This window comes from Apteryx mantelli, chromosome 17, assembly GCF_036417845.1.
Source record: "Apteryx mantelli isolate bAptMan1 chromosome 17, bAptMan1.hap1, whole genome shotgun sequence".
Lineage (NCBI taxonomy): Eukaryota > Metazoa > Chordata > Aves > Apterygiformes > Apterygidae > Apteryx > Apteryx mantelli.
The window spans coordinates 9264049-9291760 of record NC_089994.1 but is presented as its reverse complement, the minus strand read 5'-3'; the positions used below and the strand labels follow the sequence as shown (position 1 = coordinate 9291760).

General features: G+C 43.0%; 1 protein-coding gene across 8 annotated transcripts in view; it reads left to right on the top strand.

Annotated features, from left to right (window-relative positions):
• The window catches only part of HIC2 (HIC ZBTB transcriptional repressor 2), a 74659-nt gene that overhangs the window by 33217 nt on the left and 13730 nt on the right, over positions 1–27712 (top strand). For 5 of the 8 annotated variants that reach the window (XM_067307130.1, XM_067307125.1, XM_067307127.1 and 2 more), the window contains exon 2: positions 8289–8358. The exons of the other annotated variants lie outside the window; for them this stretch is intronic. The gene's annotated coding sequence lies outside the window, so the exon portion shown is untranslated. The remainder of the gene's footprint in view (positions 1–8288; positions 8359–27712) is intronic. 8 annotated transcript variants of the gene reach the window in all.

Below are 27712 nucleotides of genomic sequence, written 5' to 3'. Positions count from 1 at the left end.
CAAGGGAAAGCATTTTAGTCAGACTGAAACTATCTTCTCATTTGTATGGGGATTTTATTGTTAGCAGATGTTTAATTTCCGTAAGCAATTAATATTTTGGAAAGCTTAAAAATTATTTATATATACATAAAAAAGCCTTGCATTTGACTTCAGTCAGGGAGCAAGCACTCACACAGTGCACCCACAAAGACCATAACTGGCATTCTTGATACTTTCAAAGGACAGATGGGTCTGTGTAGGAGAGCACAAAGGAGAGGGCAAGTATATACGTGAGCAGGGAGTGGAAATAAAGGAAAATATACCTTTGAGCTGAGGGACAAAAAATGTCCATGTACTTATAATGCTGTCTGTCTTCACCACGAACAGCCCTCATCTCGTCTCCCCCGTTGCCACGCCAAAAAAACCTAATTCCCCTTAAACATCCTTACGGATCACGTGGCAGCTGGCAAAGGCTGTTAGCCATTCTGCTGAAGACAGCTTAAATTCTTGAAACAAAGCAAACTGGGTTGAAATTTTAGGAATTAAAAATAACGCAGCTGCCTCCCTGACACTCTGAGTCGGACTCTGATTTCAGTTTTGCCTCTGCTAGATCTTAGGTAATGTGACTGCTACAGTGTAACTGAAATCAGAATTGGATCTGCTAATCTTGATATTGGGTCACCTAATGGTAATCTGTCTGTTATCTCTGTTACATTCGCGGGAGCGCGCACACCCACTCCCTTTAGACTGCAGTAATTTATTTGGCCTATTTCATGTCTGATGGTCACTTGAAACTGTACCTCTTGCCTGTCAGCAGCTGTAGTTGTTTTGCTAAGTGAGTATCTAAAGTGAGACTTCCCTGTGCAAATGTGTATTTTAGACACTGTCACCAGAAATCCAGTGGTTCTCCTCTCTCCCTACCCCTCCCATCCCCTTCAGCTGTTTAAATTTCAGGACACATGGCTTAAATGAACGTATGTTTGGAGTTTGCAAAACGGCTTGGATGACAGGAGAAATTGGATCACACAATGAAAGTTCAGAACCCAGCCACCAATTGGTACAACAGGAGTTTGCAACTCCCCTACGCTTATTATTGTCTCGGCATAACATCTAGCAATGTGCATTTCTCACGTCCCCCTCTTAAAAATGGTAACGCAATTGAAATGAGCAGGCGGAGGAATGTCACCACCTCCCTTTGAGTGGCTGGGCTGTCAGCCTTTGCTTTCTGTGGTACCCCCAAGGGCTGTGGGTATCGGGGTGGAGAAGGGCCTGCACACCTTATTGTGCCTTCTTGCTTACGCTGGAGAATCTCCAGCTTATCCTGCCAGTGCAGTGACTGTATGTGGAGGAGGGGGAGAGGTTGTGTTGCAACCTCTGAGAAAATTAGTTGTCTCTATTTTATCTTTTGCAGCTGCAGCACTTTTTTTTTTTCCCCTCATCGCTTCCCCCCCACCATGTGAGTGGTATGTCTGAACCATATCCTTCAAAACCAGTTTTCTAAGCAGATTAGATGGGTAGCAGAGACAGCTATGCAATCAGGCAAAAATGTGCACTCAAGCCTTCATTTTGTGCAGTGGCCAGAGCAGTAAGTGTCTACCACCTGGATTTTTTTCTTCATTCTCTCCTTTTCCTGTTATTCCACAATGCTGTGGTCTCTCACTGTTGTAGACTGAAACTAAATGCTCATCCTGATCCTTAATAATATCAAAAATAGGGAGGGGAAGGAAGCTGGGTTCCATGTTAATAGATTTTAACATGAAACATAGTGTGCTCCATGGCCGGCACACTTCACTATGCAAAGTGACGTTTGCTCCCTGTGAGTGTGTCGAAGGATAATCTGGGGATTACCCTCGAGTCCTCCAGTACCAAGCCTCCCCTGACTAGTCTGGAAAACCAGTGTCTAAGTTTAGTGCCCCTCTGAATTCAGTACTCTCTTGGACTGCAACTGCACATGAGTTTGGTGTCTCGCTGCCCCGTATCTCTCAGTGCTCCAAATCAGTCTTGTTGCATGCTAGGAATCTGACAATAATGGTCTTCACCTGCTTTGAGATATCATGAGAACTCTTAAGCATCAGTATTGGTTTCATGTCTGGTCTCTCACAGGACAACAAGCTGAATGTAGGGTTAAGCTCTTCAGACAAGTTTGGAAACCTTACAACGTGTTCAGTGTGGGTGGAAAGTGGGGATAGGTTAGTGGGCTGAGTGGCAGACCTGAGGAAAAGAGTTGAGTAAGCTTTGGCTCTCCTCCAAGAGAGGAAACAGAGCAAAGTGTCCCAGGGGCCGTTTGTTGCTTCCGCGGGAGGACAGGAAGGAACCCGGAGCAAAGCGATCCAGAAACACTTTTCCCCGAGTCTGGAGAAACACGGGGCTTGAGAGAAAGAGAGAGAACTCAAATGATTAACCTGGAAAAGAGAAGTTGGAGATTAAGGTTTGGGAGAAGAAGAAAGGAGGAGAGAAAATAAACCCTGGCTTCTTCCTTTCCCATATAAGGCATGGAGAAGGAAAGAAAAGAGAAACTAACCTGAAGACATTTGTGTGCTTCATGGGGTAAGAAAGAAACTACCAGAAGCTCAGACAAACTAAGTTATATTTTAAATCCTGAGAGAAAACTGGGTTTTGAAATGTTGGCTCAAAGCACATGATTATCTTCTGCTGCTCCCCCGAAAGTAAAGAATTTCTCTGAGAGGATGTAAAAATTGCAAACAAAATGAGGACTCAATCTTACTGGTGTAAAGGGGGTGAAAAAGTGGGTGGAAAGCTGGTTTGATGTGTCAGCCATAAAAGCAGTGAGATAGGATCATAAAGAATTCAAGTTTTAAAACACAAAGAGATCACGTAGAGATTTTTCACACTGACTTGTAAAGAGTCCTTGGGTGCGCAACATTGCCAAATTTACCCCTGTTGGAGGGGCAACTTACATTTTAAGTTCCCACCAAAGCCATATGCCATCTGTTTGAATTACTCGGAGAAAAGGTTTGTCCCCTTATTCCCCTTCTATTAGACGTGACAGATTAATGTCTTTGAGGGCAGATCACTGTTAGGCTAAATCTTTCTCTGGTTATGATTTCTTATAACTATAAAACAGTCATGAGGTTATGGGGTTTAAAAAGAGAGGTTTACTACAGTTTCCAGCACTGAAACTACAGGCGAAGTGTCTCTTTCTCTTTTTTTTAAAGTAAATCAAAACCATACATGTGTATACATCCTACCTTCTTTCAGATGCATAAACCTAGGGATAAGAACACGTTACAAGACAAGCATCATACAGTCTACAGGAAAACTAGTAAAACAGCTTTCTGTGAATATATACTAATCCTCACACAGAATCCTCTCAACTGAGGAGCTGCTGGTCAAACCTGAGTTGGCCTCACATTTGGGGCAGAGCTCAGAGCCTTCAGCAACTCCACCAGCATGGGTTTCTACCCAGCTAATGTAAAAGCTGTATCTGTGGCTCAAACAGAAGTAACGCTCAGAAATCTGTTGCAAAACCTCTACTTCAGTACTTGTCTGGCTCTCTCTAACCTAGACCTTATACTCTGACCTCAATCCTGCAGTCCTTGGGTCATAACAAGAGCTGTGTAGGAGGAAAAGGGGTGCTGAGACTGCTATAATTCAAGTTCCCTATTGGGGAGATTTCTGTAAGAGTGAGCTTCATTCACTGGTTATTTTTTAAGACATTTTGTAAGAATGCCTGTAGGAAGGTGCTGTTGTGGTCGGTATAAGCCTGGTTTAAGTTTGAGGGGCTTTTTCAGGCAAAAATACAATTTCTTTAAAATAGAAACTTTTTCTAGAAAAGCCTAGTTCTTCATTTCTTTTCCCCTGTAAAATTAATGAATTATCTTTTTTTCACCAGAAATATTATGTTGACTTGTCCAGGTTTCTTGAATGGGAATACCTCTTTGTTTGGCTTTTCTTCAACTAGTCTAAAACATTTCACTCCATGTTGGTTCAAAACACTGTGGTGCATTCTTAGCAGTGCACTGCTGCTCGCTACTGCTCCGAGAGCTGTCGTTTGGCCTGCCCGTTCTCTTCTGCCGGACGTCCTGAGGGCCTTGGACTTCTGACACTGCATTATAGATCTCCCTGAGACCAAACTGTACCATGGGACACCTCTGTGTGCGCTGTGGGAATTGTCTTCCAGCCAGAAAGACTGACCCAGAAGTGAGAACAGGGTTATCAGGCTGCCAAGCTGCAGTGTCTATGAAGCAACACAACATTGTGGGAATAAAAGCAGTTCAATAGTGTACTGACTCAGAACAGAACTTCTTGTGTCAGGTCACCAAACCAAAATGAACCAACTTTGGTTTCAGTAATGTCAAAATATTCCATTTCAAATGAGACAAAATACATTGATGTTCATGAATAGATTTTTTTTTTAAACTTGTGAACTTCTGTCTACAAAGAGTCTTTAATTTCAGTTTTTCTCCCCGATTTGGGATGAGAGCAAATGTTGAAATACTGGAATTTCTTCCTTCCTGGTGAGGAGGCAGCTGATGAGTATGAGCAACCAGTTTCAGGGTTAAGACAGCTGACTCCAAAGACTTGTACATTGGAGCAAAGCACGTGATGGTGGGGCAGATAGGTGATGGAGGGGAGGGGAAGAGAGGAATGTGGAGCAGCAAAGAGGACAAGAACAGAAGAGTCAGGAGAAGAGAACAGAAGTTTCTGCTTAGCTCCCCGAGCTCTAGGAACTGCTACTTTTTTGTACTGTGCCATGCAGTTGGCCATGCCTAGCACAGCACCTCCTCTTTGCTGAGTGTCGGCAGAAATGCGAGGCCGTGCCACCCTGCGCGCTCCCTGCCGAGAGAGCCTGAAGCACTCCTGGGAGAGGGCAAGGGCCGGGCTAGCTGGAGCCTCGCGGTTCACGCCAGTGCAGAACTAGGCAGTGCTGAGCAGTTTCACTTCTGCTCCCCGAGAGCAGTTGAGCCCTCCCGTGCTAATCAAGCAGCGGTGTGAGCACCGGCCTGGAAGACAGGACTTTCGCAGCTCTCGTCCTGGCTCTGAGCAGGGCTGCCTGCAGCCCATGCAAGTTAGATAATCTCTCCGCCACCAAATCCTTCTCTGTAAAATGTAGAAAGACTAGGAATATTCCTCTCTGATGTGACTGGGCCGAAGCATTAGTTACTGTTTGTAATGTGCTGCAGAGAGTTTATTATGCCAATGCTTTTATTATTTAACAAGTTTCTTAACTTTTTTTTTTTTTAATATACCAAATTGATACACTCCATCCATCAGCAATGCCCTCCAGGAATGAGTACCTAATTAGAGAGAAGGACTTGTGAAAAGACAAACCCCGGTTATGCACAGAACAGGTTTCTCCAGTATTTATTGCCTACATTACTGGCCAAGCTTCCTTGTAAGTAATAGTCAAATAATCGGCCTGGGTCCTTTTGTGAATGGTTTGAGTCTGTGTGGTCCTCCTTTGTTAGAGCAGCTCATGGTTTCTGAAAGCTTCTGCACCCCCTGTTCTGAACAGCAGAGCCTGGTGGCACCAGCTGCTTCTGCCTGGAACAAACATTTGCATGTGACACTAAAAAAAAAAAAAAGCCAATTTCAAAATATAGTTACATTTTCTTATCCCCTCATTTTTCAGTCCTTCTCAGAACTCTAGAAATGTTTATAAGACAAATATATTTAACTTCTGCTACAAGCTTCTTTTAAACAAGTAAAGCTTGAAGAGGGAAATCTTTCCTTCAGAAATAAAACGGCAGCCAGTGTTTGGAAATATTTTAACAATAGACCATATGGGAGTCCCAAACTATTAAGCTTTATTATTCAGAAGGCGGAAAATGTGGTTTGATATTCAATTGATATACAGCATAAATGAGAGCCGCAAACTCGGCTCCCTTGAGCTGGGATTCAGATGTTCTCTTGAATATAATAACTAATGCTTTGGCCTAGTTCCATAGAATGCATCCAGCTTGCTGATCGCAAGCCAAGAAACTGTAGGCTTTTTTTTTTTCTTTCCCTCTCTTCTCCAAAGTACTTTCCTCTCCTGCCAGCATGAGCTTTTGGCCTGAATATAAATCTCTTGATATTAGATGCTTATAGAAAATGGGGAGGATGCAAGTAGTGCACAGCAGTAGAGCTGTGTGTGTGTGTGTATGCATGTGTGCATGTGTGTTTGTTTTTCTTCTGCTTTAATGATGATAAGGTTTTCCCTCTGTGATATGCTGTTGGGGGATCACGTTGGTCATTCTAGGTGGGAGCTGCTTTGTTCCTGTTTCACTGTTTGTTTCGTATTGCTGTGGGAGCAGGTGAACTTCTTCAGGCTTACTGTGAAGTGGTGCCAGAGACCACGAGAGTGGAATTTGTTGGACAGAGAGACTGGAAGTGGTTTCAGTTTCTTTTTTTGCCTGATTTGACTTGCGTATATTTATAATTGTCCTTTCCTGTTCCTATAGTCTCTCTCAACTTTCTCTCCAATGGGGAAAAGAACCCATAAAAGTTGATTATAAAATACTAAATACCTTGACTAAAATCACATATGTGCAAAGGGGGACTGAAGGTTACACAGATACTGTGATCAAGTGATTACAGGCTGGATCACCAGCTATTTTTTGACACAGGATCCCTGATTTACTCTGTACGGGATGGACCAGCTTTGTCAGTGTGACACTGGATGTGGGAGGTGTAATATGAATAAGGAGTTGCAGGGAGATGAGAGATGGTCTTGTGGGTCAGGCAGTTGAATGTTGTCCTGAAATCCTCAGCTCTGCATCTGTCTCTGTCAGAAAGTTACTCTGAGATGCTAGTATCATCCTTGGAAGTGGCTATACGATGCCCACGGAAACTTTCTGTCCTACGCCCCTCATCAGAAGCTGACTGCCTGTGGCATAGACCCCTGACATGGAAATCATGCAGGTGGTCAAGGTGGGAAGTGCTGTTTATCCCTGGAGTCATAGGGTAAAGTGACACAACAGCATGAGGCTGGGCCTGCAGAGCAGCACCTTTTCCTTGGGCAGAAAAGGGCAGAAGAGCTGCCTCCTGAGCGCAGGGTGCCGTTACCAGGAAAGATGCCAAATAGCGGTGAGGACCGTCACTTACACTGGATAGTGCTTATCATGAGTTGAGGAACTGGCTGTGATGTTTAATAGCCAGGTATACCAAAGCCAAACCAGGTTATACTCTAACGGCCTGCTTCTGTTTCCTCCTCTTAACACATGCAACATGTGATGGCTTTGAATATATTTCAAGTTGAAGGTGTTCAAGACTTTTTTCTCAGATCTTTGTACTGCAGGAATTCATGAGTGACTATAAGTAATACTCCCCGCCAGTTTTGTGACAGACAACCTCTGTTATGTTGGGTCCAGCTCTCTGAATCTGAAATCCACCAAAAAACTTATTTTATGGATCTGCGATTTCCCCTAAATAGAAATCAAGAGTTAACTTATCTCACATTTTGCTTCATAAGTGTGATGAGCCCAAGGAAAAGTCTTTCACTTTACGTTTAAGTCCAGAAATTCCTGTAGTACAGAGCACTATAGAGAATACAAGTTGTGTACTCTAAAGTTCAAGTTAAGTTTTGGCTTCTGTCTTTCCTCCATTTCCCTTTTCAGTTTTTCATGATAGCTGAAACTTTCCGTGTTTTTGTCTCTACCCCACACAATTTTTTTCTTTGGGGAAAACTGGAGCAAAATCAATTTTAGTGCAATTTTTCAAGTGTCTTTGACTTGCACCTACATCTGTTTGGTGTGGGGGAGTGGAATTTTATCATAAAACATTTGATTTATTTAATGTATTCAATAAGCGTCCAAGATGTGCCAGGTACTTTCTCAGTCCTTTTTGGATGAGAAATCTTGCAAGCTAAGAACTTAATAAACAAAGAAGCTGCAGAACTCAAAACTTCCCCGCTGTTAAGGTCTTCAAATATCTAAGGAATAAACCAAGTCTGAACAAAACGGATCCAGAGACCTGTCAAGTACAAAATGTCACATTCAGTACTGACAAGGACTTACATCACAGGAACAACTATATTTTTTAACATATTTTTTGACCCTGTTATCTGTCCAAGTTACAACAAACTGAGTTATGTCCACACAGCAGCTTTACTTTCACTGCAACTGTGAGTCTATTTTTATTGATACACCCATAGATATGATTGTATGATACTGTACTAAATAAGGGCTTATCTAAACAGGGTCACTGATTTGGACCAAGGTAAGTTACAAATTTGAGTGGAAGAGCTATTCCCATTTAACTTCAGTATCCTAACAAAGAGGTGATTGGGAATAGTTAATAAGGAATAGCTGCTCTGGAATAACCCCTTTTTAAGACAAACCCTTACTCTTTCTATAATTGCATTCTAGGAAGCTATTCTGTACTGAATCAGCATGGGATAGAGTGCCTAGAAGACGTTCAGACCAAGCACAGCTAGCGGTGAGTGGGGCAATACACACTGGGATGCCCTGTTGCAAGTATTGTGAGTGAGCAGAACAGCAAAACTGGTTGCCTGTGCATTTCTCTAGAATGCAACAGAAAGTTTTAAATCAAACTTGTTGTACAAAGGCCTCTCAGCAGCGATGAAGTCTTGCTGCCTGTTACTGTCTGAGCATTAACCCTGTGTTATGGACAGAGAGCATGTGTTAACTTGCAACTGATTACAATTTGATTAAATGTTGGGGTGTGGAAAGGACGAGTATGCTTTTTTATGTGTATATCTACTGTATCATGTGTAGAACAATCAATTTACCAAATCCGCCTGATTACCCAGCAGCGGGAAAAGACAATTGGTTGGCTGTGTTTTATTGTTTCTAAGGTGGAGAAAAAGTTATTTTATTTATTTATTTTTTATAAATTGCATAATCTTGTTTGAGAAAAGCCTACACTAACAAACTAAATAAAAGAAAGGAAAAGCCAATAGTTTATAACTCCAAAGAAATTTTTCTTGTAGTGTGAAATTTTGTGCTTGACCTTGTTGAGAGACAGTGTTCTTGTATTTTAATGTAATATAGTTTATTTGATATAGTTGCTGTTAATTCGTAGTTCTTCTCCTGACTTTTGGAATTCTTCCCTTCTCTTAAAAGGGAAGGTGACAGGCTGGAGTGGAGAAGCTCCAACTGCAGCCCTTTGGATGTTAATCCACCCTGACTTTCTTAAGCCTCCTACTTAAATCATTATCTTAATGAATCACCATTGCTGCTGTCTTCAGTGCTACATAGGAACATGCAAATTTTAAACAGCCTGGGGGAAAGACCTTTTTGTCTGTAAAGTGCTCTGATACTTGCATTTAGATGCTGCCACGATAGGTACCTTGGATACTAGTTCTGCCTAACCCCATGGATAGATCATGGGGTATAGTGTATCACCGGTACGCCTGCTAGGCGGCTCCCGGGCTGGCCTCTGAGGGGAGATGGATGTGATTCTGCTACTGACTGTAAGAAGCAACTTTAGCTCAAGTGGTTGAAGCCAGATTGCTGTGCAGGCTTGTGATTTATCTAACTGCCTGTTGGCTATGCTTTTGTTTAGCTGCAAAATGGCAAAGAGTTAAGGGAGTGCGGCTGGGGGGGAGGGGGGGTCTCTCTTCAGCTCTGCAGCTGCTGTTGTGACTTTGGGGCAAGTTTCTTCACCTCTCCACTTGACTTTTTTCCAAGCACAAAGAAATATGACATGCAAATGTTAATTTACCAATAAAATTTCTTCCAAATAGGTAAAGCAGGGAAGGAAATTTAGTACAGCAGGAAAATTATCAGCTTGCTGGAAAGTCTTATGAGCATTTGTTTGAAGAAAAAAATGCATGTAGTGAAATCACTGTGAAGTATCTCCAAGACTTCCAGCATTGTGTTGTTCAGATTTTTAGCTGAAGAGTCAGCTTGGCTAGGTACTGAGCTTTGCCCAGTTCCATCTTCCCTGGATGACCACTTGAGAAAAGTTTACTTGTCAATGGTGGATGTGGAGAGAGAGCAACATATAGCTGTTTCAGATGGCAAATTTTTGCAGTTATGTTCTATATATATGAAAATATTTGATTCCTTTATCCAGTTAAACCAAGAGTTGAGAAAGTGGTTTTACAGAAATGTCCCAGATGATAAGAAGTACTCTTCTCCAACTGCAATGTATATTCACCCATTGCCCCCTTTCCATGGCTTAGAGGAAGAGTCCATTCCCTTACTGTGGGTAACTTGTTCTCACCAGTAATGGTTCTGTGTTCGGAATGGCAGGATAAACATTGAAGATATTAGGTGAATGGAAATCCTGTACTGTCAGCTGGGAGAGGATCAAATTAGCAGAAGTGAGCTAAAGTGCATTTTCTGCAGTAACACTATCAATAGTTCAAGTCATGTCCATGCTGGGCTGCTGGGAGAGTTACGCCCACAAGAGGCCAGAACATCTCGCAGAGGGCATCCTCGTTCTTCTCAGCCAAATCTTGTCTGAAACCAGTTGAGCTGGAACTAGATGTTTTTAACTAAGAGGAAATGCATTCTCTTGGCTCACGCTAAAGCTAAGTAACATGTCCTCAATTAGTTACCAAAGGAAGGAGATGTGAGCAAGCAGAACAGGCTGACTTTTTGCAGCTCAGGGCCTGCACAGGAGTCCAGTGTGAGGTAGGAGAAGCTAACTGCTTCCTTATCCATTTGTGCTCACCCTCCTGGAGAGCAGCAAATAACCAGTCCTGTGACTCTATTTTCTTCCTGTCTGGTGTAGTTCTGAACAGACTGCCGCTTTCTTGTTTGAGGCACTTGTTGCAAACTGCTTTACAGTAATAATTTTTCTGCTCATTGTGAATGTTTTCTGTATTCAGCCTCCTAGCTGGTTCTGCTCCCTCGTTGGGTGGCAGCATTTTATAAACAAGGGGGTTCATTAATTGGGAAGCCATCTAGTGGAGTCAGCACTTTAAGAGTGGGGATTTCAGAAGAAATGCCAAAAGTGATTTGTGTGTGTGTGTGAGAGAGAGAGAGAGAGATTTCAAAAGAGAAAAAATTGAGGTGACTAACATTTGAAGCAAATGTGTGCAAAATTTAAGTGCAACTTTCTCTCATTCCATTCTCAGAAAGTAACGGTAATGGGTGTGACCAGATCTTTGGCTGACTTTCTGAATTGCCTCTATGCCAGAACCCTAGTAAGGGATTTGGTGGAATTTCTCATCCCATTGAGTAAAAATGATGTCCTGTCCCATGTTACTTTACTTTGAACAGAAGGAGAGGGACTCTTCCCCGCCCCCCCCCCCCACCATGCTTAAAGCACCCACTTGTAGTTGACTTATTTTTGCAGGCACCCTATGCAAAATATTCAGAAAATGAGATATCCAGAAGGAAAGTTTAGCTTCCAGTTTGTTGAACTGCCTTACATTATTCACCCAGCTTTTGCATGCTACCTTATGCTTGTAGGCAGTAGTAGAGTTGTGCCCAAGTACAAAGGTTATTTCAATAGTTTGTTCATTCAGATTGAGAGGTTTGTAACTATGGAAGTAAAATGTGTCTGTGCTATTACTTTGTTAAACTGTCTTGAGCTACTTTTGTTAACTGCACGTTCATAGGATTCTGTGTTTGCTCAAATCACCTGCTCAGTTTTCTGGTCAGGTATCTTGAGATGCAGTGTTCCAGCTCATAACTTTATGCTTTGTGTTACCTTTCTCATGTTGCGTTATGATGCCTCCCAGAAATTCTGAAATTGGGGTCAGACAAACTGCTCTGATGTTTCTCCTAGCTTTCACTAATTTGCAGTGTTTGAGCTGCTACTACGAAGCATGGAGAAATTGCAGCTGAGCATTGTGACTGACAGTCCTGTTAAGAAAAAGTGATGCACAAGGTATTACACAGGTAGATGGATTTAGATCTGCAAGGATATATGTATATCTCTAATTTTAATGGCTTTTGGAGCTGTGGTAGTTGAGCTAAGAGCAGGGAGATAAGCCAAGCAATTATATGGAGCCGGTATATTTGGTGGAGCACACCTCTTGGGATTAGTGATGACTGATGAGGCAAGGTAGTGAATTGTGCATCATGGTGCCAAGCCTGACTGATCCTTGCAGGAGAGTCACCCATATTAATATGCAGAGACCTGGGAAATTTCTTAAGGCCGGGATATTTGCTGCAATGAGCTTTAGAAAGTTTGCGTGGTTGGTCAATAGAGATTTTAAAGCAGCAACGCTTTCCCCTGCCTGTCGGGGGGATCCATGTACCCTCTGCTTCCCTGCCTTGGGGGAGTTCTCACTGGATGCACGGGTGAAAGAAAGTAGCCGTGAGCTTTGAGTAGCTGCGGGCTCAAAGACTTGGGAAGCCTTTGGAGGGGGAAATGGCAGGGATCTGAGAGGTGCAAGTTTCAAAAAAGGCAAGTAATAATGGGAGAAAAGGCCCTGATGCCTTGCATGACTTTTGGGGGAGCAAAGGATTCCGGCAGATGGGTAGGAGAGGGAAGAGGAGGGACCCCAGTTATCTCCCCTGACCAGGGAGAGGGTGTTTCTGCCTTTGGCCGCTTGTGCTTTGACAGCACCACGCTCTGCTCCGGCGCCGAGGCTGGGGTAGCTGTGGCAGCGAGCACACTGCAGGCCAGGAAATGGGTGTGTGGCTTTTGTTGTTTTGTTGGTTTTTTTAAATAGACATTTGACAATAAAGGAGGGGTTTTCTGCTACAAGTATACCTTCACGAAACAATCAGCCAAGTTGCACCAAGTATGAACTTAAATTAACAAAACCAGCAAGTAATGCTTTGGTTTTTTTTTTGTTGTTGTTGTCTGTTTATAAACAAAGCAAGATTTGTTGTAGGGCCTTACATAAGGCCAACTAATAGTGGCAAAATCAGGTGAGGACTCGGGCACAAAAGTCTTTCTTTGGGACTAAATGAAGAAAATACATATGTTTCTATTTAAACAGCAAAGAATTAAATAAATGTAGGATCAAGAGACCCGAGGAAGGGCAAAATGGAGGAGTGTTTTCAAGGGGATGTGTTCCTAAGGCTGGTTCTTCCTCTATATGATACAGAGTTGCATATAGTGGGGTAATGCTCTAACTGGGTTAACTGAAATATTGCTCCTATAGAACGTGTTTTATGTTTTGACCTATGACAGAACATGCTCTGTTGAAGCTGGTTTTGTGCTGTCTGTGCTGTCCTCTCCCAGGGGCATGAGGCCCATCCGAGCCGCTGGGAGAGCTCCAGGTACCCGCCTGGGCACAGGCTTTGTCTTCTGTTGGGATGAATCCAGTAATTCCACAGGTAGATGGTATGTGTGGGGTGCGTGGCACTTCTTAAAGTCAACCTCTAGATAATTCTTTCTTTGAATTAGTCAAAGAAGGTTTCATGTGAGCTGAGGGAAATTACTAAGTATCTCAACCTTAGCCTCCATGCAGATAATGAGAAAAGTTCTTTCCTCACGATTTTAGAATGCCAGAACAATATTTTCCAAATTACTTCCTCCCACTGTAAGCCCCAAGTATTTAAAAAAAAAAAAAAAAGCAAGCCACAAACAAACTGCTTTTTTTTTTTTTCTTTGACTGCCTTTAATTGGGTAAAAGGTTGAGAGAATTGTGGCAGCAGCTGTTGAGAGATGAAAATTTTCCACTTGCCATCTCAGCAGACTGCTAAGAGCACTATCTGAAATGTGTCCCCAAAAATTCTTACAGAGAGACTACGGTCCGACTGGGAGAAGATGCTGCACTCCCTGGGTGACCAACAAACTCTCTGGATGTTTACCCAAGTTGGTAAACCAAACGGAAAACATCAGTGTGCTGCTATGTAAATTTATGGTGTGCCAATATCTTAAACACTGTGCAATTCTGATTACCAGCTCTCAAGGACAGAGCAGGCCCGGGGAAGGTCCAGAGAAGGCCATCAAAGATAGTCTCAAGTCAGGCAGCAGGATTTCCCTCTTGACCATAGAGAAGAGATGACTGAGCGCAAGAATTGCAGATGTTTTACCATCAGGAATGGGGAGGGAAAGGGGAACAGGGAATGATTCTTCCTAATGCTTGTTTTGTGTTAACTTAGTAGATTTAAAACAGGCAGAAAGGGGGCATTCTGTCAAGCAATAGTTACCTTGTGAAACTCATTGCCAAAGGGTATTATGCATAGCAAAAGCCTAAATGGATTGAAAAATTGATGAAGGATAGATAAGTCCATATTAAAAGTGGTGGTCTGGATACAATCTCTGGATCAAAAAATCTTTAACAATTGGGGAAGGTATAAGATGGGAAAAGATTGCTTGTACTCTACCCTATTTCATTGCATTTTTTTGGCACTGTTCTGGCTACTGAAGACCAGACAGTGAGCTAGACCTTTGCTCTATTATAATATGGCTATTTTTGTAGTTCAAAAGTAGAAGGGGAACTAGGTACACTGCAGTGCAGGGAGCTGGCTTTGCCTTGCAGCTTATAAGTAATGTAAAGCACACTGAAATGAATAGAATTAGGAGCCAAATGCTTCCTAATACCTTAAAAACTCTTATGTTATGAAATTCCTCTGTAGTCTCCTTACTTTGTTAAAATTCTGACTTAACAAAAAGCTGAGTGTGTTAATGAAGCTATGAGTCACTAGAGTGTTTCTAGTTATTTTTCTCACTTTCTATGTTTGCTGCTATAGACAGTTGGATTGCCTGATAACGTACCTAATGTGCTGGCTTAGGCATTTTAACTCATGTAGTAGTGATATCTTGGGCTGGAAGTCGAGGATGGCTGCCCTCAGCGGAAGGGGCTGTGGAGTGTGACGGGGAGGGAAGGAGGCTGAGGAGGAGGCAAGTGCTGCCTGTAAAGATTCTAAAATCTCTTGTATGTGCACAAAAACTGGAGAGTCTAATACAGAGCAGGGCTTATAGCTGCAACTGCAGTGGCAACAGTCCATTGGTATTTGGAAGGGGAAAAAAAATCAGTTTTACATTTTGCTAGGCGATTGTACTGTAATACAGCAGTGCCTCCTGGCAGGGAAAGCAATGTAATGTAAAGCAATACAGCGTGGAAGAGCAGTTGGAGAGCTGTCAGAAGCTGAGCAGCTTGGACTGCTTCCACGTGAACCTGAAAGCAAGCAAACTTGCTGCAGCGTGGCATTCTTCTGCCCCAAGGAAGAGTACCGACTGCAGCGCAGGCAGGAATAACGTGCTTTGCAAACAGTGCAGAGCCTTTGTGTGCAGGGGAGCTGCAAGGTGCTTTTTAAAGCAAGATAGTTTTTTTTCTTCTCTTGGGCCTTGCCTCCTCTGGGGAGTTCAGCGATTTCTTTGCCAGCTCACAGAGTCCGTCTGAGCTCCCCTGCCAGGCAGCCCTGCCTCCCAGGGGCAAATGAGTGGCGTACCTGCCTGCTGTCACTGCCTGGCACACCTGAGCGTGCAACGGTACACGGCTGCCAAAGTGGTAGCAAAAGGCTGGGGTGCTCTAAAGCCCAGGCTGCAGGAAGCCTCTGTGTCTGATCGGATTGGGCAAACAAGGAAGTAATGACTTTTTTTTTTTTTTTTTTAACAGTTTGTATTTCCAGAGGGCTTTGGTGCATGGCATTGGCTTTTATTCCAGTTTTTAGTTGTTGGATATACTTAGCAATCTCACTTGTGGTTTTTAACCCTCCCCTCTTTCCCTGCCCCCAGCATTTTCCTTCCCTTCAAATCCTCTGTCTCTCTCTATGTATTGCTACTATAAATTGCTTGGCATGATGGGTCCTGCATCTCACTCAGAGCCTCTGGATGCTATTAACAAGTAATTGCTGGGAAAGCTTATTTAAACATCAAAAACTCACATTATTTTTTAAATTGCCCTTTGAGGTGGCTGAAATGCTACTGAAAGATTACTTTCCTTTAATATTGGACAAGGAACTTTATTAGGTAAGGGAAACAGTGCTCTAACTACAGTATTTCTCAGGTACTCTGTCACCTTCCTTTCAAAGAAGGGACATGTAGCTCTGTTCCCTCTGCTTGTTTCTCACCCCGCACCAGCAAAATAATGTACAGAAAGTGTATAATGAGGAGGTTTTATTGGCTTTACCCCTTCAACATGTCTGGATTTTTTTTTTTTAATTTTGTAAGAACTTGGCCATTCATTCTCCATGCCTGTTATCCAGCCACCACTTGAAATCCAACAATACTGGTAAATCAGCTGGGAAATTACCATTTTCTCAATGGCAAGCTGCACATACGAGCGTGGTCCAGCAGATGCAGGACCAGGGTACTGTGTGCAATGTTCTGCTCTTTTCCTGTTGTAATCCCAGCAGTCTGATTACTGGGTGATAACATGGCAGTCCTGGGGGAGCTTCAACATGAACCTCCACCATTCAGAAACCAGGCAAGTTCCGATGCACCTCTTGTGGTTAAGGTCACTGTTAGATTGCCTAAAATGTAATAGGTCTCGCTCAAAATCTAACTGAGGTGTATTGTGTCAATGGCTGTATGATGAGTTAGTCTACTAGTAGCCATCAGATAATCAGGTGAAATCTGCAGTTATTTCACATACTGAAAACTGTTAGGCAAAGACCTCCTCAGAGGATCAGTGTCCCCTGACTTCAAGAACAAATGGTTCAGCTTGCACCGGCGTTTACGCAGCTGCAGGGACACAGTAAATGTATTGACTTTCTATTCCTTTCTACTTTTTCAGATAAGTGTACACACATTACTACAAAAAAGCAGCATGTGAGCTCAGAGCTGAGCCTCATCACTTAATGAAGTGTTTGCTTTAAAGAAATGATGTGGACCTTCCATGGAGCCTATAGAAGCAGTAGATGGGCTGCCCAGGTCTAAGCCTGAGCAGGCAGAAGGAAAGACTTAATTGCAGGTTTCCTAAGCTTTACAGGTGTAGCAGCCTGATCTGCACTAGGAATGAAGATGTGATTTTTATAAATGGAAGAGCTACCTCAGGGAGGAACAAACAAATAATGAACTTAGTACAGAATGGTTTGAGAAGTGCTGTGGATTGTGAAGACAAACATAAGAATTTGAAAGTAGTATGGAGGGTTTTATGAATACCTGCTACTTCTGCTGTTTCGCGTAACAGTGTGTCTGATCAGGTGAAGGTCTGTCTCCTATTTTTCTGCCATCTTCCTGATAGCAAATTATGTTTCATCTTTTTACACATGGCACATGTATTAGGATTTTGGGGAAAAAAAGATTCCTCTTTAACCTAAATTGCTAAAGGAAATGTGGGCAGGCACAGTCACAGCCTCTCAATGACGAGGCCAATGAAAGGGGTATAGCACAACGTACATTGCTGGAAATTGATACCCACTTCTTGCTTTCATGGCACACAAGTGTTTTTTTTCCCCATTGTTGTTTATTTCAACTTGTTTTAATAACCTGTATTTTAGAAACTTATGGGATATTGAGCTAAAGTGAAATACTGTGCTCTAGATCACGAATTTTCTTAATGACAGTGGGATTTTTGCCATTTTCCCCTGTAAAACTCGTTCAGTTATATAACACATGCATTTGGTTTAAGGGGATGCTGTCTAGAATTTTATGCCCCAAGACAAGCATGTCATGAAATAGTGGTAGGTTGGTGAAGAACCTCTATTGGATTAAACACTTACAAGTACTGACAAGAGTGGGAGTTGAGCATTTGGATGGAGGCCTGTACAGAGGCTCTTGGACAGCTCTGTTCTCAGCTACTCCTACTTGAAATGAGTTATTTTATTCTGCTCTCACCAAGAAATTCAAACTTCCTGAGTTTTAACAAGAAAAAGAGAGTGCTGCTGTGTCTCCCCAAGGGAACACACGAGTCTGCCTGGGTATATGTAGAGCTCCCTCATAAGAGGGCCTGGTTTTCCCAAAGCCTGAAATTTTTGTTTGTAGAAAAAATGAAGTGAGTGCTTGCGCTCCTGAACTAAATGTGGGGATTTCTGTAATGATTTCTTAAATAACTATTTCTAAATTAGAAGCAACTTTAAGTATGAAGGATCTTCATCCTGTATATTGTACCATTATGAAATATAGCTGGGTCCCCATTTATCTGTTGGGGAGACAGGCATGCTCTCGTGCTTTGGTTTCAAGTCGCTGGAGGAAGATGTGACAGGCTATATTCTAAGGTCCCGTGACAGACATGTAAAGTTAAGTGCGCTTAACCAGGGTGGCTGCTACCTGGCGAGAGAGTCACTAACACTGAGGTCACCAAAGAAAAAAGAGAAAGTAACGATGTTAAATCTTGGTTATGGGAAGCTGCTCAACATTTAAACTCCTGTTGTCTGAGAACATGGGGTGGCATTTGTAACAGATGCTTGCCTGGTAATCAAAGACCCACTGTAATAAATACTTGGTTAAAGAGTAAGTGTTCACCTGGTGGTTAGGGCTAATATTTATGGCTATGAACTTGAGATCTCTTGGAAATGGGAAATGGCGGCAATAAGAACTGTATGTGTTTCTAGGGGTAGGTGGATTTGAGGTCCTGACTATTTTTTTTTTTTAAAGCCTTAAGTATCATGCTTTGGCCTTATTCTGGGCTTCATCTGAACAGAGATGGCCAGTGAGATGAACAGATGACAAGTATGTAGACTAGGTGAGAAATTCTCTTCTGACCTGTGCTGGATTGATGAGTTGGGTTCGTTGCACCCACTGTATCACCCAGTGCTTGAGGGGTTATTAAGCAGAGGTGGACTGAAAAAGTTCAACCTACGCCACCTCAGAAGAACTTTTAGTTTGGCACTGCCAAACTGGCAGCTGCTGGCTGCTCATGATGCCTGGAGCCATTTACTGTAGGGATGAGCAGACATACTTGGTGTGTGCTTAAGCTTGGAAATTTGAATTAATTCACCAGTGGAATAACTTACTTAGGGATGTGACTAAATTAGACTTTTCATCACGATTGATGCATGCACTCTCACTTGTGCACTCTCTCTCCTAAAAGCTGTTGCCTGAATGCAAGAATCACTTGCTGGAAAATGAAGGTTTGCGCTGTGACAGAGGGATAAGACTGGAGGATCCGAAAGGGTCCAGTGGTCCTCAACAGCTATGAGTCCATAAATGCTGACCAGCAGCTCCTTGCCCCCACAGGTGCCCAGTCTCCCTGTTAAGTTCTGCAAGATGCCTTTCATGAGATGTGTGGCATGGGGCAGTCTTCTTCATGTTGAAGAATACCCTTGTGCTGTGATGCAGACCAGATGCCCAGCCAAGCAGATCCTGTTTGTATTAACTGTGCCAGTCATGAAAATATAACCCAGAAATTCCCCTTAATGTATTCGCTGCCCTAAAAACTTTCTCTTTGTCTCTTTCAGCTGCTTGGGCCAGCAGCTAGTATCCTCCGAGGCTTAGCGAAGAACGAGGTTGAAATTGCCAATGGGTGCCTCTTCTTGTACTGACTCCAAGGCTCACTCGCCTTTGTCCTTCCTTCATCCTGCCCTAGCCATGGCTGTCTGGTGCCCTGTCAACATTTTCTGCTTGGGAATGGCTGAGTGAAGTTTGCTGTTAGCTGTGCATCTTTTTTTTTTAATTTAAAGGAGATTTCCGAGTGTCCATTTGGCATAAATCAGTGGAGAATTAGCTAGCAGTGGGCAGCAGGGTAAAGAATACTTGGAGCCCTCCATTTATTTTCCCTTGGCAGTACCTCAGAGTTGCTCTTGGAGGAGGTCTTTTGCTTGTCCCTGCATTGCTTCAGCCCCTCGAGCACAAATGCTCTGAAGCTGCCGTTTCAGGGTTGCTGTCTGTCTCCGGAAAGTCATGTGGCAAGGGGCTCTGCACGGTATGGAGAGCAGCTCCCCCCATGCAAGGAGTTACAGGATACTGCTGGGGGTGAGCTACAGCTGGTATGCGCTGGTACTAATATAATCCCCCAGAACTGTATCCATGAGACACAAGTGTGACATGTGAGGTATTTAAGGAGACACACCTGTTCTAGACACAGGCCCCGGTATTGCATGCCTTGGAAATGGAAGTTTTTGGTGGAGCAGGAAAGACTCTCAGTCCATCCACAGGAGGGTTTTTCTTTTTTCTGTCTCCCCAATTTCACATTATTTTATAATTCCCTTTCCTTGCTATGCAATCCCATGGCCTGTTAGGCTGTTTCAGAGGCCAGGCCAGTGCTTGCATTTGAACTTTTTTTACCTTAGTGTGTGATTCCAGAGTGATTAGCATGAGAGAACAGCTTCTGGACTGAGTGATGGTTTGGGTGTAACTGCTCCCAAGAAAGGGCAGAGAATTTGGAGAATGTCATCTATGTGTGGGGTTGGGCTTTTTAATCCTTTAGATAATTTAGATTTTACTTTGTGTTTACCTGTCTTTTTACTGAAAGACCCCTGCCTTGCAATTTGGAGCAGTACATCAAGTAAAAGTGATATCGTCTCACCAAATTTTGTACAAAAATATTTCATCCCTTTTGGTTTGAAAACTTTGGGTGTCTTTCCCTCTCTTCTCCCCTTCTGTTCCCCCACCTTCATCCCAAAAGTTATTGTGAAATAGCTACTTCCCACACAGAAGAAAAATCAAGCAAACACAAAATAAATCTGATGGTTGTGTAGTAAAAAGAAATTAACTTGCTTAGATTTTAATCTCTCTTTGTCAAGTTAATTTGGCATTGCTTGTAAAAAGTGTTTGTTTTTTTGCCTTTGAAAAGGCAAAAAAGATGGAGGAAAAACATATTTTGTGGGGTTTGTCACAGGACTTGATTGCATCTGTCTTTTTTGTCTTTCAATTAGAATGGAAATTTTCTCTCAAACTTTTTCTTTATGTGCCTTAATTTGATGTAAATGGGGAACTGCCTAGTTTGCCTTGGTCCTGTTCTGCATGCTACTTCTTTCCATGGATGTCTGCTGTTGAAGGGGTTTTAAGTCTTGTTAACATGGAAGAGCTTCCAGGATCAGGGCCAAGATTTCTCCTATATCTGATAGATGGTTGTGTGAAAATAGTAGCAACTGGAGGGTCTTCCCCTCCCATCTTTATTTTAAATAGAATTTGTCAATAAAAATCCAATATACCAGTTGTTTCTAGAACTAATAATGTCTGGTAGGGATAAGGAAGACAGGGTAAGAGGCATCTTTTACTTTAGGACTTGGTTAGTTAGGTATTGGGGTGGGGGGGTATTCCCTTCTATAAAAGCTCTGAATTCTGAGTGGGGTGGACGGGAATAATCAGACCCTGAGGGAAAACAAATTCTGCTTCTTAGGAATAGAATTTTGTTGGCAGGGGAGAAGATCCAGGGAATGGAGACTCCATGGCTCCAGCCTCACCTAGCCTGTGGGGTAACTGTGCTGCGAGCAGGTCACTCGACCCTTATGGCAAGGGAACACAGATCTGGAACATTGCTAATCCTCATCTGAAAGGTGGCTGTAGTGTGGCTCTGCCTGTATGGCTGCAGACCTGCTGACCAAAACCCATGGTCCTCTTTAGTCCCTCTGTGCCGGACTTTTACAGTTTGACCAGGTTTTGTGGAAGAGAGGAAAGAATACTAATAGCAGTGGAGGCTCAAAGGGGGGTGTTTGGTTTGTGTTGGTTCCCCCTTTCCCCAATGTGTATCACCAAATTTGACAGAAGAATAAGCCCAAGGAGGAGATATAAGCCCCAAATCTTGTTTCCTTCCTTGAGGAAAGACACTGGTTTCAGTCCAGTACAGAGACACTTTTGTATGGACATATGTGAAAATATTTTTGATTACGATACTAAGAAGTAGAACATCTCAGTGTAAGGGAAGCATCATCCTCATCTAGGTGTGCTGTTGCCCAGATTTGGACTACCTCTGTATCCCTGCACATCCCTGCGTTACGCTGCACAGACACAGCCTACAGCAGACAGGGCCTCTCTAGCCTTGCTAGCAAAGGGTGGGCTCTCTCCCACCCCTGGATTCTCCCAGAGCTAATCAACTTCCAAACAAAAAGCAAAAACATTTATTCTGTTTTTTGGGAGGGTTTTTTTTGGGGGGGGGTATTTGTTTACTTTGGTGGTGGTGGGGGTTCTTGTTCCTTAACTGCACCCTGCAAAATGCCCCTGCTGAGTTGTTTCCAAATACTGGCATCTCTAGGGAAAGGGTTATAAATTGCTAATTTAAAGCCTGCAACAGGATAATTAACTAACCAGTTTGATGTAAATGGCTTAATGGGGTTTTACTAGCCCCTTTGAACTTAAAGTAGCACTAAAAAGTAAACTGTAAATACCTTCAAGGAAAGTACTGGCATGCTTGAATGTGGTGCTGCTTGGTTGTAGGGAGCAAGCCTGTCTGACTTGCCAGGAATCTAGTGGCCTGCGTGACAGCAAACATGTCAAGGGGGCGAGGGGACCAAGCCATCACCCCTTTAGGGAGGCTCTGCAGCTACCTAGACCTTCAGGAAGTGCACAAATTCTGATATATCAGGCTTTCAAACCTGCCCTGCCTGCTTTGGAAAATTTAAATCAGAACCTCAGTTTAAATGCAACGGTAATGAATTTCATCAGGATTTAAGAAAAAAAAAAACAAACCCTGAGGGGGAGGCAGCCACTAGAGTCCACTCTAATTTTCCTCAAGTTGTATTTGCATTAAGGTCTTTTGGCAAGTCCAGGCAGAAACACTTACAAGACTTTTTTTCAGAAGACCTTGTTACCCACTGAATCTGCTGAGACAACGCACTGCAGCCCTGCAGCAGATTCCGGTTTCCGCTGCATCTTGGGGACTTTGGGGAGAACCTCTCAACTTTCTTTCCTGAGCTATTACAAAATTCCAAGGGAGGAAGCCAACTAATATTAAACATCTAGAAATGAAGATCATTACAAAATGGAAGCATGTCTCATAGTTAGGCATTGATCTCACTTCTGCGAAGTGGGGTGTCAGAGAGAATTTCGGGCCCGAAGGTAGGCAGAAGTATCCCGCTGTCCCTGCCTCAAAGGGAGAGCAGAGGCTCCTCCTTGTCCCCAGCGCTGCTCTGCTCCATCTCCTCGTTCTGCACACGCCGCGCGCTGCCAACAAGGCCTGCACAGGGGGCAATTCTTCTCTTCATTGTTTCTCTATTTCACCATCATCCTCCTCCTATTGCCGGCAGCCTTCCTGGATAGTGGAGGATGTTTTGGAGTTTGAAGCACAATGCTTAATTACTTCTGTGACCTCTGACACATGGGATTTGGCTTTACAACCAGCTTTGCTGATGGTTGTTCCTGGTCTTTGGCTGTGCTTTCCTGCCTGCTCTCTTGTGCTGGCGCTGAAGACCATGAGGCTTAAGGCTGAACCAGCCCAGGGCTGATCCAGGAACAGGACAAGACTTTCCCTTCTCAGTGGCAGCCCTGCCTTAGACGGGCTAAAACAGATCACGATGCCCCATTCCTCTATATGAAATAATGCATCTTTTTCACTAGCAATGTTAAAGCTAGCTTTAAAAAAAGAAACAGAAAAGCACTGAGGTCTGTTGTGGAGGGCAATGATACAGAAGTGCTATATCTTATTTTAAAAAATGTGTCTGACATAGGATTCGGTCCTGTACTCTAATTGCTCATGTGTCTGTGGCCTATTATATGCAAGGATTAAAATGCTTTAGTATGTCCTTTAAGAGGAGAGGTAATAACATGGCACTCCTTTGCCCCTGCTTGTTGACTGAAGAAGTTGGCAGCAGGGCACGACCTGCTTGCTGTGTGTGGGTGGCAGCAGCGCGGGTTTAATTTGGGGTTGATTGTGTTGGCAGGGATCTGAGAGCAGGGCTTGCCCAGCTGCCTGTGCTAGGCTGTGGATGCTAATTCCTCGCTTTTACAAGCACTAACCTAGATCACATGTTTAAAAAAATTAAAAATGCATGCGCTATTAGAGAGAGAGAGATGCACGCGAGCAGAACTCTGCAACCATGCAGTGAAACGCCAGAGCACCGTAGCATGCCAGCTTTGATATCTTGGCATCTGACTGGGAAATGCTGCAAATACTCAATCTTAATCCTTCATTCCCACACGCTGACTTGTATCCAAGGGGAACTTTTGTGAATGTTGTTGTTATTCCCATGTAATTTCAGCTATTTCTTTACTCCTCAGCCTCCCCCCTCATGTGGCCGATTGAGTGCAGTGTCTTCCAGGCCTTTTATGCCAGATCTTTTGGATTCTGCTCCTCTCATGGGGAGGCAAAAGGGTGTTTAGTGTGCATGCGCAGCGGGAGGAACAAACCCGGTGGCTGCAGGGGAGGTCTTTCTATGAGGCTTTTCTCTCTAAATTATTCCCCCTCAAAACTCTCCTCCAAATTTTTAGATTCTTCTGCCACTCCTTTGATAATATGACCCATTAAAAAACAAATAAACAAACAAACCTTTTCAAATTTCCCAGGAAAATAAAAATTAAGTTAAAGAAAAAAGTGGACTGTAATAATCAACCTTTCTTTCAAATTAGAGATGGTCAGAGTTGGGGCTTCTTTCTGAAGTTCTGCTGTGCTTTATGCTAAGCCCATCCCTTTTAATAACCATGTTTTTGTCTCTTATAATGGAAGGTTTATATGAATAATAAGTATACATGAAAAAAAAGCCAGCATGAGTAAGAATTTCCACTGTGCTTTGGGTACATGTATCCTACTGAAAGACCCAGACGTGTCAATCACCCTTGGGCAGCATATTTGTTAGGCCTGTCTTGAGCTTTGTGCATCTCCCAGTGACCTAGTCTCTTCTGAGGGGAAAGAAGTAACATTTTCAAGATGACAAGGCAGAACTTATTTTCTCAGCAATTTCACTGTTTGTTATGAACAACTGTTTTAAAAAAACCCACGATCATCCCCCATCCCATACACCTTTTGTTTTGAAACCTACCAAACTTGACATCCTTATTTTATTCGTTGATTCAAGAGCAACAGGGGAAAATGTGAGCAATAAACCCTGGCTCAGCACACTCTGGCTGCTGCTAGAGAAAGAGCAAATTACATGTAACAGTGCTTTCTTGACCTTTCCTCTGTTTTTTAGAAACATGAACAATTTCATCAGCATTTTTTTCTGGCTATGGCAAATAATAGAAAGCTGGGTGAAAATTAGAACACACTGAAGACAAATTTTAGGGTGGTCTCCTTTGGGTTTTTGCCTCCTAGTTAGAGAGGACTTGGAAAATCCAAGTCCTCTTGCAACATGTCAAAACCAACTTCTTCAAAGGACGCAGTGGCTGTGCCAAAACATCTTGCCTGTTTGTAAGCAAACGCATACTACCGGGAATATCTCTGCTTGAGCCAGCATTCTCACATGCAGGTGCACTGCATTAAATCAAGCTGATGAATTACTATATTTTTTAAATTGTTCTCTAGGCAGGTCCCTGCTATTTCCCCCCCGCACAAGATGAAAAGCATTTTTACATTACATATCTTCTTATAAGACTTGAATTGCCTGGAGTGTCTGTGTGTGCAGTGACAGGTCCTGGGAGGGTCTGGGGATTCGGGATTATTGTCAGGCATCTTACACTGAGGTAGCAGAGAAGAGAGCGTGTGAAAGCCATGTTAGCATCCTGGTAGCCTGTCTGCAAAAGAACACAGCCTCTTCTAGAGGACAGACATGTTCAATGAGGGAAGATAAGAAGGATGCCACCTATGCTTGTCATATTCATGTTCTTTACAGTGGGTGACTGTTGTTTGTTTTGGGATTTGGGGAATTTTTTGCTACTGTTAAAAAACAAAACAAAAAACCCTATTTGAATAAGGCCTCTGCCAAGAAAATATCTGTAGAAGGGGACAGACTGACCCTAGATGGACTGACCTGATGGAAAGCCAGCCTGTGTCAGACCACCGGCGGGGGTGTCCCCCTTCTCGAGCTGCCAGGCCCCAGGCGGGGGTGCTTGGGTGCAGCAGCAGCACCCAGGCACCTGCACCGCGGCCTAACGACGCTGCTGTTTGTTTTAGGCCTCCTCCGCCCCGGAGCTCTGCGTGGCTGCGTAACGCGCAGCCCAGGGCCAGGGCCTGAACGCAACTAGATGCAGGTGTTTGGGAATACGCTATGCCAGGAGAGAGGTTTTAGTCCAAATATATCCTCACTAAATGTACTTTTTGCATCCTCTGGGAGTCTCTTGACGCTATTATGTCAGTGGGCTCTGCTGGAGGTGGTAAGGCTATAGGAATTCTTTTTTTTTCCTCTTCTTCCAATCTGAGGTGTAGTATCAGTGTTGTGGCTGCTAGAGGTAGTTTGTACACGTATCACTCCTTGGGCCAGATCCTGATCCTATTTATGTAGCTGTAAAACTGCTGAGTTGTTTCATCTGTGTAACGGAGGTTTCAGTCCCTCTGGCTGTTTTGGGTTTTCTGTTTTGGTTTTTGTTTTTCCTTTAACCACTTTCTGTGCTGACAAGGGAGAGCTTTACGGGAAGTGATCCAGAAACCTTTAAAAAAAAATATATATATATATATATATATATTTTTTTTTTTAAACTCTTGCTCAAGCTTTTAAATATGCCTCTGAATTCTCATCAGAGCGCCTATGAAACCTGCTTGCCAAGCCTAAATCTTGCAGGAGGTGCGGCTGCTCTCAGAGCTGTCTCTGGCATGGAGACCTGGTACACCTGTGTCTCTCACTAGTTTCAGTACTGTCACAACTTCACCCCTCCTGCCTGTTTCTCTGGTACCTCCTGTTTTTCCCAAGGTTATCTTCTATAAATAGAATCTGCTCCAGCTTTTCACTCCCCCACACCCATCTTAGGAGAATAATTACCAAAGGAGATGGTTTTAATAGTGCCAAAAGAAGGAGGACGATCCATTCTGCTCTGCTCTTTGAGGCTTGTTTCTGACAGGAAATATATGCACAAATTGCCTAGCAATTTCCGTACGTGACAACTGTAGAGCAAGTAGCTTTTGAAGTACTTAAGCTTGAGTATTTAATCATTTGATAAACTATAGGTTATCCAAAGAATAAAATTCTTCTACTTGTCTTGGAGCCCACAGAATTCCATGCAAACTGAGTATAAAATCTAGTATTTTCCTAAGCTGTTGTTACGCTGGTGGAGATAATTGTGGAGATATCGTTCACCCGTCCAGAAACGAAAACCTTGTTCAACCCAGGCTGACAGAGATGCTTTGGATGATGCAGGTATCTGGTAGCATATGATACAGCAGCCAGAAGATGCAACCATTTCAAGCATTCATAAACCAGAAAATTTTCTTTAAAAAATAAATAAATGAAAGCATGTAAGGATTTGAGGTGGTACTGTGCTTTAAACTGTGCCTGCAGCAGCTCAGAGCTTTATGAAGTATAAATCCAGAGAAATGAAGGAGAAGCAGTCTCTGTAGGCTACATGATGCAACTGGTGAGCAGTTGCTCAGCTATCAGGGTGCTCTGCATGGGATAAGTGCCAGCAGTACAAATGCTGTGTAAAGGAATCATTAGTGACACATATGTATGTGCTGGCAAATTAGACTGTATTTGATGGAAGGATAAGAATCTCCTACAGCTTTTTTTCATCATCCTCATCATGATCACCTGATGATAAAACACTCATTTCTCTAGTGCAAATAAAAGTGTAGCACATTTCCCAGATAATCTCTTAAAATAAAAACAGATTGGTGCGTAAGCATAAACCAGGTTGGAACAACCAGTCTCATGCTACAATGGAAGTAGCCAGAGCATAGAATGAAATGGGAACGGCGGTACTTTTTCAGGTTTTACAGCCACATCTTTGCTCTGCTTTGACAATTATTTATTACCACGTATATTGTGCTTTGTAAACTTATACAGTGCTTTATGAAGTAAGACATGTTTCCTATTTTGAAGATCTTATGATCTTGTGAACTGATAAGGGATACAGATTATCCCTCGGATGTTCATAAATAGTATTAGCAAGGAGAGTATTATTAGTGCCGGGTCCTTTCAAGCCTGTGGCTCTTCCTTTTTCTTAACAACAGTTTCCTAGTCAAGTGCTGAAATAAGGATTTTGACACCTTTATCTGCCAAGCTTGAGCAGTGTGGGCATTTTTTTGTTTTGCTTGTAGTGAAAGCAAAACCCAAGCAGAGATCTA